This window comes from Astatotilapia calliptera, unplaced genomic scaffold (assembly GCF_900246225.1).
Source record: "Astatotilapia calliptera unplaced genomic scaffold, fAstCal1.2 U_scaffold_4, whole genome shotgun sequence".
In the NCBI taxonomy this organism is placed as follows: domain Eukaryota; kingdom Metazoa; phylum Chordata; class Actinopteri; order Cichliformes; family Cichlidae; genus Astatotilapia; species Astatotilapia calliptera.
Genome location: NW_020535778.1, coordinates 789,251 through 799,092, shown reverse-complemented (window position 1 = coordinate 799,092; position 9,842 = coordinate 789,251).

Sequence of the window (9,842 nt, the reverse complement as noted above, 5' to 3'; positions counted from 1 at the left end):
ATCTCATCCCGTGGGGTCAAAATGATCATGAGAACGGTGAGCAAAGATCCCAGAACCACACGGGGGGACCTGGTGAATGACCTGCAGAGAGCTGGGACCAAAGTAACAAAGGTCACCATCAGTAACACACTACAACGGCAGGGAATCAAATCCTGCAGTGCCAGACGTGTTCCGCTGCTGAAGCCAGTGCATGTCCAGGCCCGTCTGAAGTTTGCCAGAGAGCACATGGATGATACAGCAGAGGATTGGGAGAATGTCATGTGGTCAGATGAAACCAGAACGTTTTGGTATAAACTCAACTCGTCGTGTTTGGAGGAAGAAGAATACTGAGTTGCATCCCAAGAACACCATACCTACTGTGAAGCATGGGGGTGGAAACATCATGCTATGGGGCTGTTTTTCTGCCAAGGGGACAGGACGACTGATCCGTGTTAAGGACAGAATGAATGGGGCCATGTATCGTGAGATTTTGAGCCAAAACCTCCTTCCATCAGTGAGAACTTTGAAGATGAAACGAGGCTGGGTCTTCCAACATGACAATGATCCAAAACACACCGCCCGGGCAACAAAGGAGTGGCTCCGTAAGAAGCATTTGAAAGTCCTGGAGTGGCCTAGCCAGTCTCCAGACCTCAACCCCATAGAAAATCTGTGGCGGGAGTTGAAAGTCCGTGTTGCTCGGCGACAGCCCCAAAACATCACTGCTCTCGAGAAGATCTGCATGGAGGAATGGGCCAAAATACCAGCTACAGTGTGTGCAAACCTGGTAAAGACCTATAGTAAACGTTTGACCTCTGTTATTGCCAACAAAGGTTATGTTACAAAGTATTGAGTTGTATTTTTGTTATTGACCAAATACTTATTTTCCACCCTGATTTACGAATAAATTCTTTACAAATCCTACCATGTGAATTCATGGATTTTTTTTTTTCACATTCTGACTCTAGATTCATACCCTGGAGGACGGGGCTGTGGCCCCCCCACACTCCCTAGCAGATCGTTACATGGAGAAACCTTTGGAATACAAGCACGCTGATCTACACAGGTGTGCACACGGGTGTTCACTGCTCGTAGACTTAAATTACACCTTTCTTGGCTACTACTTCGAAGCACATCTGTCCTGCGTGCTGCACAACAACATTGAATATTTAGTATTTACTGCTGTTTACACTTAGCTAGATTAATGCGATGGTGTTGTGTTTAGTATGTTGCTTTGTTTTTTTTGTTTTTTTGCTTGTTTTCTATTCTTCTCTCAACAGGTGATCCAGGAGATTCTTATTTTTTTTCTCCCCCCCTTTCTCACTGTCCCTCTCCCCTTCAGTTTTTCCTTTCCTTCCTCTTTCTTTCTCCCTTTCCTATCCCTCACTCATGTCTGTCCCATCTGTAACATCTGAAAATAAAATATAATAAATAATAAAAACAAAGATCGACCAAATGGACCAATACGGCAATGCCACGAAGATCCATTTGGCAAAGTAAATCCATTGGGTATCCTTGTTGGTCTTCAGACAACAATTCTGATGGCTAAAGAACCAAATGGGACAGGCAAAAAAAGAAAAAAGAAAAAAAAAGGAAACTCTGTGGCGGGAGTTGAAAGTCCGTGTTGCTCGGCAACAGCCCCAAAACATCACTGCTCTCGAGAAGATCTGCATGGAGGAATGGGCCAAAATACCAGCTACTGTGTGTGCAAACCTGGTAAAGACCTATAGTAAACGTTTGACCTCTGTTATTGCCAACAAAGGTTATGTTACAAAGTATTGAGTTGTATTTTTGTTATTGACCAAATACTTATTTTCCACCCTGATTTACGAATAAATTCTTTACAAATCCTACCATGTGAATTCATGGATTTTTTTTCACATTCTGTCTCTCACAGTTGAAGTGTACCTCTGGTGCAAATTACTGACCTCTGTCATCATTTTAAGTGGGGGAACTAGCACAATCGGTGGCTGACTAAATACTTTTTTGCCCCACTGTATATGAATATGCGTGAAGTTCAACATTTCAGAAACAATGTAAAAAAAACAACAAAAAAAATATTGAAACATAAAGAAATGAAGGCCATCGAGAAAACATTTGGGTCTCATGCATGTGAAACTTTATTAACCATTAAAAATAAACTCACATTCAAGCAAAATTAAATAAATCAACTTTTTTGCCCCACTGTAGGTCACAAATGACAGCATGTGTATCAGCTGAAAAACCACACTTACCGTTCTCTTACATCCCCGGTGTGTTCTTAAAGGAAATCACGTTAAGGTTTTAATTTCTTTTTCAGATTTCCATTGTTCCTAATATAATATATAATTTGTTTTTCTTTTCTAATGTATTTATGAGAATATTTAAGTTAATGTTTCAATTTGACCTCATGGTGGCAGTGTTGTCACACTGGTAAGGTTACGACTGGAACACAGACGAATCTAATAGTGAGCATTGAAGTAAATTTAGAGATTACAGTCTTCAAACCAGAAGTAGTTATCTCTGTTTTCATATGTCATGATCCTTAAAAATATAACCAATCATGAGAATAATGACAAAAATAATGTAAGAATATAAATAAATGTATAAATAAAATATATACATAAATAAAAATCAATAAATAAAATATAGATGACAGACTGTTAATAATAAGAGCCTCCACAACAGTTATATTCAAAGGCAAAGGAAGGAAATAATTATTATTTATGTTTTTATTATTATCATTGTTGGCAGAACACTTTTTCCTCAAATCAAGAAGATCCTGTGTTTGAATCCACCACCTTTCAGTGCCTGCATGTTCCTGTGTGGGTACTTCAGATTCCTCCACCACAATCTGTCCAACACATCCAACTTATTCCATCTAAAGTGTTTGTTTGATGACCACAGTTTCTTTTTTAAATTTATGTTGACTCACTGCCAGCACAGAGAAAGGAAGTGAAAATTTAGTGGTTCCTCTTGGTTCCACCTCCTCTCTCTTTGGCTGTTCCATCACATGTTGTACTATCTTTAAATATCTTTTTGTTTTTGTCTGTTATTGAAATATAACTGTCAAACATTCACATTAGGCTGTTTGGTATATAGAACACTTTAACAAGGTGACCTCAGACACTTTTTGAAGAAATCTTTGTGTGGATTTTTTTCCATCCTGATGATCAGAAGAGTGTTTGAAGGTGTCAGAGATTCTTCAGAACAACAGTAAGTGTTTAAAATTAACGCCTTTCAGTCTTTTAGGTAAACTGACAGGTTGACTGAAGTCTGTGAGCTTCAGTGGATTAACACAAACATAAAAAAAAAAATCACCTCAACCAAGTGGAATTGTACTCAGTTACTCGCCTCTACTCTGATTACAGTCATGTCTGTTTCTGCTATTCTTTGTCTCTCACTGTAAATATGTTTGTTTTGTTCTGTGGAGATCATTCAAGAACGGAACCTGTTCTGCTCTTTAATGATGACGCACTTTCTGATCTTCCTGCTGTCCAGCCTCGTCACTCTGATGTGACTTCCTTCAGAGACGTTGAGAAGTGTTGAGTTTGGACGAGTGTCTGAAAGACAAAGTTTTATTTAATCCTTAAATTTAATTTCATGTAGTCAGATTTTAAAGTCAGGTTCTACTATTCTGTCACAGGAGATACCAAAGGTTCAGATTTTATGAAAATCAACGTGTCGGATGAAAATCAACGTGTCGGATCAGCAGACCTGGACAACATGGAAATGTCTGCTGTAACTGCATCGGCTTTGCTGTTTGTCGGTGTCTTCATGTTTGTCTCTGCAGGTGAGCTTTATAAGGATGTTTTTATTAAGAGAAATAAACAGTGTCTGCGTTGTTTAAATGTTACTTCTCAAATGTTTATTTTCATATTTCATATTCAGTTTGTTTATGTCTTTGAGGGCATCACGAGTTGTTGTTTGTGTGAACATAAGTGCTTGGTCTGCAATTTGAACCACAGAGAAAAAGAACTGTAATGTGTGTGTCAGTGTGATGTGTTGTAGTTCCAATTGTCAGTATACAGCTACAAATCTTTTTGGTTACAGTATAAATTTAAGCTATGATACAGCAGCTGCCTGCATAATAACAATCCTATTTTTTGTAGATATTGTCATAATATTCAGATGTGCTGACGGGTGGAGGTGGGGTTGCAGTTGCAGTGTAATGCATTGGCAGCATTTGCTGTCATGGTGACAATCACAATGAACACTTCATATTTTCTCCCTCTTTTATTTTCACCTACCTCCACCTCTGGAGGCCCGGCAACTCCACCTTATTGCCTCTGGATAACTCAGTATCATAGGCACACTCATTAACTGATCCCATGTGTAAAAGACAAAGCCTCCTAGTAAAGTCATTAATAATTAGGATTCTTGATTAGTGAAAATGCACAGTCACTCAGCATAGCAATAAGGTAACCACAAAAGATCAATAATGCAATACATTAAAATAATACAAATAATTCAATAACCTCTCTGCTCTGAATTGTTTCCTCTTTCAGAGCAGAAAACTATCACAGCTGAGTCTGGACAGGACGTCACTCTGACATGTAGAGCTCCGAATGACAACATCATAGTTACAGAGTGGAGCAGAGCCGATCTGGAGATGGAACATGTCCTCTTGTACCGAGATGAACAGTTTGATCCAGAAGAGCAGCATCTATCATTTAAGAACCGGGTGGATCTGCAGGACAGACAGATGAAGGATGGAGACGTGTCTTTGATTCTGAACAATGTGACGATTAATGACACTGGAACATACGAATGTCGCGTCATCAATGGAAGACCAAACCGCGGACGGGTTGCCCTATTGAAGAACGAACCCATTTGCATCCTTTACCTGAATGTTGTTGATCCTCCAGGTGAGTGAGTAGAGTTGAGTGTGTGTGTGATCAGAGGTGAAGCTGCTTCCTGGTTGTTGATGTTTGTTTCTAAAGATGTTGTTGATGAGACTTTGTAGAAAGCAGCTGGTCTGAGTGATGTGATCAGAGTGCAGTAGATAATGTCTGACAGCAGTTTGAAGAGGAAATGGATTCTGTTCTGTTCTTCACTCATCACCTACCTGACAGCTGACACCTCACACCTGTTTCTCACCTGCAGGTCAGACAGGAGGACACACAGAGGATGGATCTGTTGGACTCATAGTTAGTCTGTCTGCTTGTATCTGTCTTGCTGCTCTGGTTCTAGGTTTCTAGAGGAAACATAAAATTCTACAGGAAACATAAAATGTCTAGTTTGAATCTTAAGACAGAGTTGTGGTTCAGTGTGAAAATAAAAATATTTTATTATTTAAAAAGCTATTTTATTTATTTTATTATTTTATTTGGGTAATTTTATTAGATCAAGATGCTGGAGAAGTTCTGATGATCACTGTCATCAACATATCAATATATCAAACTTTCATCGACAGCCAGTCAGACAAAGTGATTGGTTGTCACTGGCTGGTAGGGCTGGAAACGCAACCAGCCAGTGACCCCTGGGGAGTGGGATGGAGGGAAAAGGTGTGAGTCACTGAAAACGAGGGAAACAGGTGTTTTTTCAACCCTGCTAAATTGTCTCCAAAAGAAAACTCACTATGGTGGCTATTAAACCCTGGAGCTGGACCATAAACAGTCACTATGAGACCTCAATAAAAGACTCAACAACGATTGTTTCTAAAATTGGTCAGTATTGCCCACATGCAAAAGACCCAAAACATTTTCGGACTTAAATTCATGAGACTATAATCAGTGTATTGATTGATATTGTTTATGTCTGGAGGTGTTCTGTCAGCAGTCAGAGGTGCAACGGGATCGTTTTCACCAGAAGACCACAGCATGACAGGTAACAGCTGTGGCGTCACCTGGCATTTAAAAACCGTGTTGTTATGTTATGTTATGTTATGTTATGTTATGTTATGTTATGTTATGTTATGTTATGTTGTGTTGTGTTATGTTATGTTATGTTATGTTATGTTATGTTGCTGGCCACTTTATTAGAAACACCTGTTGAAAACGTTGAACTCTCCTTTTTCTTCAAGTGTAAAACACACATTTCAGTGCAGGTAAAACATCTTCATGTTCTCAGTCCCAAATAAAATAAAATAACATTTTCAAGGATAAAAGACAAGCAGGAAAACACCAGCTTATTGCAGGCACACCTTTTGGTTATTTATCAAAATAATTCACAAAATCAATTAGTCGTGTCCATCTGGAGGTCTTTTTTAAGCTCAGTTTTCAGCACCAAGGACATAGAGCAGCATCCTGAGTTTCAGCACCATTAAGTCCACAGACTGGGGAGCTGACTCAGAGGTTTCTCACACAGGAAACAGCAAACACTCACAAGCTTTAAAACAAAGTTAAAACCCTCTAAGATTTCTTCATAAATTGAACTCAGTTATTATTAACGATGATGTTCCACTCTCCTGCTGCTCAACCTGTTGTACCTAAGGGCTAAAACAGACAAACAAGAAGAGAAGAGGTATGGACAAGCCTGCACAGACTCTGGTAAATCGCAAGACTTGGGGTGCGTTTTTCTGGGGGTGGACATAGTAAGCAATGATCCAAACATCTTAATCTCAGGGTGGGAATTGTGTTGGATTTATTCACTCACACCTTGGTGGCTGAAATCAGTGTTTAAATGCAAGATCATATAAATGACATGTGCAGTGCATTATTAGTATTATTTTTTATCATTATTATCCATCCATACATCTTCTTCAGGTTATCTGGGTCCGGGTCGTGGGGGCAGCAGCCTAAGCAGAGAAGCTCAGGACTCTCTCTCCAGCCACCTCCTCGTTTAACTGACAGCACTTTAAAGTCTGAAGGATGTCTTGTTTTGCTGAATCCTGCTGTTGATGGGACAAATTGTTCGTGTGCAGTTTGGGAAATGAAAAATATGGTATTGTGCCATTTTAATCTTCGACATTTGTTTGATTTTATTTCTCATTTCTCATAAGATGAGTAACGGATTCAAAAAGGAGAAGATTCAGTTTAATCAGCTGCAACACGATCTCAGTAATGTAAGTATCGGAAAGTATCCACACAAACCTCTGAATCTCAGCTAAAAGCGCATTTAAACCATTTGTACGACCACCAAACACAGCGAAAACAACAAACAGTTAAAAGTGCTGTTGTTGTTCCATTAAATGCCCATAAACAAACACAAAGAGCTTCGTTCACACAGATTCATGGGCAACCAAGGAAGCAATACATTTTCTAAAAGCTGAGACCAAACCAGGTCTATTCTCTCGGCTGAAATGATTAAAAAGAGGTATCAGTCATGCAAATCGGTCAATAGAAGCTGAAACAAACATATTAAGCATGTAAATAAAGTAAAATCATTTCTGCTGTTCAATACCTAAGACATTTCAACAGATGGTGCTAAAATGTCCCAAATGGCAAAATGCCTGGCTATTTCATTAAATTATTGTTATTCATTAAAAGTGATGTCAATTTCCACTGTTTCCCTTCAGCAGCATCAATATTTGCACAGACAATGTTCATATGTTGATTCCTGGATTTCTGGACTTAAATGTGAAGCGAATCATATTTTGAAAGTGGTTTTAAAAAAAATAAACAAAACCAAAAATAAATTAGATGAGGAAAAAATCAAGATACTCAAATATCCCAGCCTCAGTAACTTTGACACAATAATATCTGCTGTAATATTTACACCTCTGATGAACTCCCACAAGTGTTAACTTTATTTTGATACCAAGATTGTTTACACAGAGTTCGTAATTGCAGAGAAATACTCATTTTGGACATGTGACTTTCGAGCAGGAAGCTCAGAAAGCCCCTTGGTGCTTAACATGTTTTAAACTCCGCCTGAGCAGTCAGACGGCATATTTGTAAATCAGTACATGAAGGTGTGGCACTCTCACAGTGTTCAGGTGTTATGTTACGCCTCCTTCCAGGGAGCAGCTCAACCGTGTGTCCGTGTCCGTGTCCAGGTGTGGAGTGGAGCTTGTTGTCCGCGTGTGTTTGAAGAAACTGTAAGTTTGCTTTGGTTCCTTCTTTAATACTTTGACTGTTTTTTTCTGCTCTGTGATGTTTGGACCTGATGTTCAGCTATTATATCAAGACAAACTTTAGATCACTCTTGTGTTTGAAGACAAATCCACATGATTATAGATTATTGATTGGCCGGAATCAAACAGTTTGATGTACATTCATTCATGTGACAGTTTCAGCTGCTGCTTACAAATCTGATAACATGGAGAATTTGGTCCCACACTGATGGCACTGACGAGGAAGATGCTTGTCTTCTAAATCACATGACCACTACTATTTACAGTAAAACTGATGTGATCAGTTTAGCTGCAGGGCAGGTGTGACACAACTATGCTGCAAAGCCTCATTGTTCAGGAGTGAGTCAGTGTGAGAGAGAAAATGATGCGTTTGTTCATTAGGGCAGAGTTTTGAGAAGCTGCAGTTAAATTAAAGAAGATTTGTTTTCATTAAACTGACATTTTTTGTGCTTCAGCTGGAGACACTTTTGTTTTGAAAGTGTTTGGAGTATTTGCTGTTTCTGAAACATGAGCTGGAGTAAATATGATCAGGAATGCTTCTATCCTCCCTTGTCTCTTATTTACATCCTCTGTTTGTGGAAATCTCCCTCCTCTCCTTCCCGCCCCTTTTTCCTTCAGAAGTGAAGCGCTGATTTGTTCAAGATAGCAGCTCATTTCTTTTTAAATACAACATACAGCAAATTTGGTCATCAACCAAGCACAATGTGTAAGTTCTACCTCGTGGTACTTTATGTAGCGGTGATATCTGCAGTAAGCAGGACTGAGCCTAAAGGGGGCATGGGGTGTTCTTGACTATATTTATTTCAAGTGTTTAGTTACATTATTTTTAGGGCTGTCAAAGTTCATGCATTAACACAGATTAATACTTCATCATGATTAATGCAATTAAAATTTAAAATGCAATTAACCCATCTGGAGCACAAAATGGACAAACTGCAGAAACGTGGTGACATTTCAGGGATTTTAAGTCATTCTGTGCTCCAAATGGACTAATTGCATTTAAATTTTCAGTTCAGTTTGGTTGCTCACAGGAGCAAGAGCTTTCCTTATAAAACGCTGCTGTTGGGTCTGCGTTTCCACAGGCCCGCTAGTTTAGAAACGTATTCTCGTTAACGACAGAAACAAGATGAACATCTTTTACTTGCTAGCAAGGCAAAGCTGGTCAGAACCCAAGCTCTTGGAGCTGAACGCTCCTCACTTGTCTCCTAATAAACTTCATCTAAGTAGCCTTCCTCACAGCCTTTTATTTCCATGACACAGTTTACACAACAGTTACATTTAACGTTTCTTCCGGCAGTAAATATAAACAACGATAGTATTCAGGAAGAAAAAATATTACATATATTTTTTCATTATAACTCTGGTTTTACATGGCCACATTTTACACAACTTAAAAACTGGTATATAGTTTACAGTCCACACTTTTTCTGTCAAATTTTCCGTCTGTCCTGCTCACATCTCCAATGGTTTTCATTAGCGTGTCTTTGCTAGCTTTGCTAGCTACAACACCAGTGTCGGCACATGAGGACGCTGTAATAGCTTGTCAACGGTGTTGATTAGCTGCGGATATAGAAATGTGAATTGCAGTCACCGGTCACTTACTGACTCACACTACAAAGCAGCACAGAATCAATTGTTATGTATTTATTTTAATTTCAATTCAGGTTGGATCTTTTGTTGTTGTTGTGTGCAACGCTGATTTTCTGTGCACGTGTCAGCAGTGTGCGATTGTGCACGCGCACAGCTTAGAGGGAACATTGCTGCTAGGCATTCCCATCACACCCTCACTACACTACACTGATCAACATATTCACTTTACATTCACTGTGCCTTACAAAAACTTGGATACAGCATACGAAAAGCTTGAATC